Raw genomic sequence first — 5,246 nt, 5'->3', positions numbered from 1 at the left:
TAGCTGGGCTGTATGACAAGCAGAGAGGGTAGCGACTGCACCCCATTTTCAGTCGAACTTGGCATAACCTCAAATCACATGTAAAGAAACTCCGAATAATGTACTGTGTAGACCAGGTTGGCCAGTGGAGATGTCTGTTGGTTACCGTCTTGTTAATTGATGTAGGAAGACCCAGCCCACTGTGGGCAGCACCATTCTATAGGCTTGGCCCCAAGCTGTGTAAACTTGAAGAAAACCACAAAGAAACTCAAAATTATAAGCCGAGAAAACTTCTTCCCCTGTGCTTTTGGTGAGGTTATTTGTCACAGCAACAGAAATGAAGCTAGGACACATTGAAATCACTTTATTTTGATTTGAAGATATAAAAATAATCTGAGGGGATGGACTGGGAAATGATGCAATTATTATAATCTCAAAAAAATTTTAAAAAGTAAAAGTCATACAGTATCAAAGCCTAAAACAAATTAAAAATAATTTGATAGCTTTTAAAATGTTGGCCAAAATAATTTGTGTACCATCTTAAAATCAACAGGCTCCAGGCAGGCTTGCCACTTCCTGGATTCTAGTGGCTTTTATCACCGGAGATTTCTAGATTGGTCTTGCAGAAGCCTGCCTGAACCTGTACTTTGAGGAGATACTTGCAGATGTGACCATCATGTTAATGGTTTCCTCCCATAATAGACACTTTTTTTTTCTTTGAAATGAAAGAGTGATTTCAAATCAATTTTAACATTTTTTTTTCTCTTTGGCAAGCAAAGATTAATGTCTCAAATGCTACAAAGTGGCATTAGCTCTTTTTATCCAATAGTTTTCTCTGGCAGTTCCCAGAACTGAATCCAGGTTCTTATTCCATCTGGAAGTGCCCTGCCCCCCCCCCCCCCCAGCCCTGTGCTCTGTTGATTGTGAATATGTAGGATGGGGGGAGGGGAGAACAGTGTGAAGGCTCTGTGGGTTAAGGAACTGGCAATCAACCCCGTGTATCACCTAGTGGAAGGAGAAAACCAGTTTTTGCAAGTTGTCTTTTGATATCTGCAATAGACACCCCTACACTCACAAAAATATATAAATAAATGCATAAAAATGTTTTAGATAAACAACACCTTGAAGCACAGCACTGATGTCCTCTGGATGCCAAATGTGCACACGTAGCACACATGTGCTCCTTGCAGCATATTTACCATCAACAGGGGACAGCACTCGGTGCCCATAGGTTGAAGTGCAAATTTTTAACATTCTTTCAACTACAGATCAGGAAAGTATCTCTTATATGTTGTGTGTCATTGAGCTGACAGTGGAATAGGTTGGTAGCCAAGAGAGAGGCATTGTGCCCGTCACTGGCTGTGTGAGCCCTGCCTGGGGCTACAAGTCACCCACACTGTTCCTTTGACACTTCCCCTTGGTCTGGCGCTCTGACATTTATAACTTGGTCATTGTCACCAGGAGGTATGTCACTGTCAAACTCTGGGGATCCCACATCAGCCCAGGATTGGTGGATCCATTACATCCACAAACAGATATTCCTGCTCTTAGTGGCTTAGGCTTATGTCCCTTCAAGAAACCACTGAAGATAGTGATGACTTAAGTTTCCAGGAAGTCTTCCCTCCCTCTTTGCCCTCCCCCTCCCACACTTCCCTTCTTTGCCCCCCCCCCCTTTGCACTTGGACTCTTATATGCTAAGTACATACTTTATGTCCAATCATCAAACTTAAAAAAAAAGTTTTATTTATTTAGTGTGTGTGAGTACACTGTAGCTATCTTCAGACACCGGAAGAGGCATGGATCCCATTACAGATGGTTGTGAGCCACCATGTGGTTGCTGGGAATCGAACTCAGGACCTCTGGAAGATCAGTCAGTGCTCTTAACCACTCAGCCATCTCTCCAGTTCCCCCAGTCATCAAACTTTTAAGGAGTTCATACTAAGGATAAAGTGTAGATTGTATTGTAAAATGCTTAGGGCCAGATCTTGGATATCTTGATGGGTTTGGAACACTCACTATCTTAGGTAACAAGCTATCTCAGAGGTAGCAACTGATTCCAACAAGGCATTTGCGTTTCATGTCACATAAGAAATAATTCTGCAAAAATATTTTTCATAATCTTGCCCAAAAGACAAAGGTGTCGTGGTGGCGTAATTTCTACCTGTGATGTCACACTAACACCTGGAAAGTTTCTGGTTCGGGGCTGGGTTTCCTTCTATCCTAGTGCACACAAGAGTCCAGTGGTTTTGTTGTTTTGTTTTATTTATTTTTTTCTTTTGGCGTATTGGGGTCTGGATTGGGGATGCTCATAAAATATATATTCAAAACATAGAGGTCAAATGAGGAGAAATATCTTTAAGAAGAAGATTCTGATTAAATATGAACACTTCCATGGCCATACCCAAGCATGAGCTTTCTCAGTTGGATACCACAGTATGCCTGAGAGCATCTCATGCTGGCAATTGGCAAGCAGGGTTTCCTCATACATTGTTAGAGTCTAAGGAAGGCGTGCAGATTTCTCCATCCTTTAATAAATGGGACACGCGCAAAAGGAGAGGAGAAGATTGCTCAACATCAGGGAATTAAAAGTTTACGTAAAAAATACTTCACTGCATTGTGCCTTGCATGATATAAGCGAGCAGCTATTTTTATTTCAGAAATGCATTCCCTCTATATGACAGCTAGCTGTGCGAATTAAGAAGCAGAAAATGCACCAGCCAGAGAAGCCAGATGCCCTCTCCAGCTCGCGATGAACTGGATTCCAAGATCAGTGAGCAGAAGAAGCCAGTTCTTCCTTCGTTTCTCTGAGGTGTTATCACAGCAGAAGAAGGGGAAACAGTGTCTACAACTTCACAACCGATTAAAAGTGATTAGTTAGGAGATGTGTGTGGCCCTACTATTTATCTTTAAAATAGTTCTGTAGTATGCCACTGATTATGTCTGTGTTAATTAGTGTTAATAAGTGAGTCTCTTTCATTGACCATTAGATTGCTCAGTGTTTTCCCTTGGGCTCATCTTTGTCCACAGAGAGACAGGCCTGTGCATCCTGGTGTTTGCTTGTTTTTGTTTGTTGGTTGTTGTTTTTGTTTGAGTCAGGGTCCCGCTACTCAGCCAAGGCTGGCCTTGGATTTCTGGTGAGTCCCAGTTGGTGAAGATTACTGGTGTGTGTCTGCTAATCCGTGGAAATGTTTTAATTCATGAAGCTCTTACCTATAGGGTGTAATGTTCCAGATGAATGTGGGAGGCTCCTTGTGGTTTTAATTTCCTTCCCAGTGCAATCGGAGCAGAAGTGCTACCTTTTGGGTACTGGAGTTTGTAACATGGAAATTCTTGATAGGTGATAGGGCAAAATAGTTCAGGTAAACAGCTTTCCTAGCCCTGGTCCCGGTTTTCCTCATACTGTCTTTGTGTGCAAACATGCTCAAGTGTGCACACACACACTCACACCGACACACTCACAGGTCCTGACAAACATCCCCAGACTGTCCTTGGCTTATCTGTGTCTTCTCAGTACAACTGTGTAAAGCTCAGGGTGGGGCAGGCCAGGGGTGGCCTTTAGTTTAGTGGCCCTGGAAGTCCAGAAGGGGCCAGGAAGAGTCCAGAGGCCAAGCCTTTCTTGACCAGAGGTTGAAGACCCAGAAAAAAAAATTATTTCTGTTGCTTTGGCTTTCTTCAGAGCCCCGAGAGTCCCACAGTGTCGGGATGAGACGTGAACACACAGAGGGCCAAGTGGAGGGGACAGTGTGTGGTTTGCCTCAGAAAGCCTGCTTAGGGGAACCCCAGAAAGCCTGCCTTGAGCACTGATAGGCCGAGCAACGCTTTCTGCTCTTTCAGACTGGATGATCACACAGCCGACATTGCCTGTGTGGTGGGGAGCTAGGGTGCAGACCTCGCCAAGTGCTGCTGGGATGTTCTCTTCCACGTGAGGAAGAGTCACTAAGACGGCTCCGAGCGCACTTTGGAGTTGCAGAGTGTAACGCAAGCACGTGTTGGGATGGTAAGGGTGATCTATAGGACCATCTGCCACCACATTCTGCTTACATGGAAGGCTGGCCCTGGATTCCTAGTGCGCCGGAACATTTTCTTTCGTTATTTGAATGAAGGAACTGCTACTCTGGAACTCTGGCAACAGATCTTCCTTGGTGGAATCTCAGCCCCACTAACGGTCATTGAACCACTCTGAGCAAGTTGGGACCTCCAGTGGCCTTCGGGTATCTGCAGGGATCGCTTCCAGGGAGCCCGAATCTGTGGATGCTCAAGTCCCATGTATAAAGCAGTTCAGGATTTCCATTTGACCTATGCACACTCTCCCACATATTTTAAAGAATTATTTTATTTTTATTTGTGTGTGTGTGATGCATGGGTGCAATGCTAGAGAATTTGAGGAGAGGGTGTGGATCCTCTGGAACTGGAGTTAAAGGCAGTTGTGAGCTGCTCAACGCTGTCCCCCCCCCACCGTCCATCACTCTAGCCCCGCCTACATACTTCATCCATCACTCTAGCCCCGCCTACATACTTCATCCATCACTCTAGCCCCGCCTACATACTTCATCCATCACTCTAGCCCCGCCTACATACTTCATCCATCACTCTAGCCCCGCCTACATACTTCATCCATCACTCTAGCCCCGCCTACATACTTCAGACTATCACTGGATTATTCCCAATGCTAAACGTACCGCAGATGCTCTGTGAACCCCAGATACACTCCATTGGTAGGGACTAGTGACTGGAGAAATGTCGGGGCGCTGTTCATTGTGGAACCAGTGATATTTGCGAACATTCTGGTGGGTAGATGAGTAATTCTGAAGACTCAGGAACCAAGCTTCCAAGAATTCTTTAATCTGTAAAACAGATGCTGAATCCTGAATATTCACATCTTTCCCACATTCCATTGTTGTAACCTGATCCCTAAGGTCCCCTAAAGATTTGAGTCTTATGAGGCAGGAGGAAAGAGACTCATTATGGGATAGCAAATTCAAGTAGCGAAGGCAATTTCCTTCCTGTGGAACCAGGTGTCAACCAGACAACGGCAAAAATGGCTGCTGCACCAATCTTGCATGATTTTACAACCAGGGTCACAGACGTGTAAAGTCACAGACTGGGTTCCTCAGAGCATTATGGACCTTCCTGACCGCCTACCATAGTCCTGTCCCCAATCTCATCCTCTGGAGTTTTGATATTCCCACTCCCTTCCTGACACATGGGCTTATTCTTGTACCAGACTAATTTTTCCATCCTGAGATACACCTTTGGCTTGAATGAGA

This window comes from Micromys minutus (genome assembly GCF_963924665.1).
Source record: "Micromys minutus genome assembly, chromosome: 5".
NCBI lineage: Eukaryota > Metazoa > Chordata > Mammalia > Rodentia > Muridae > Micromys > Micromys minutus.
The sequence above is the reverse complement of the archived record's forward strand: the minus strand, read 5'-3'. Positions refer to the sequence as shown.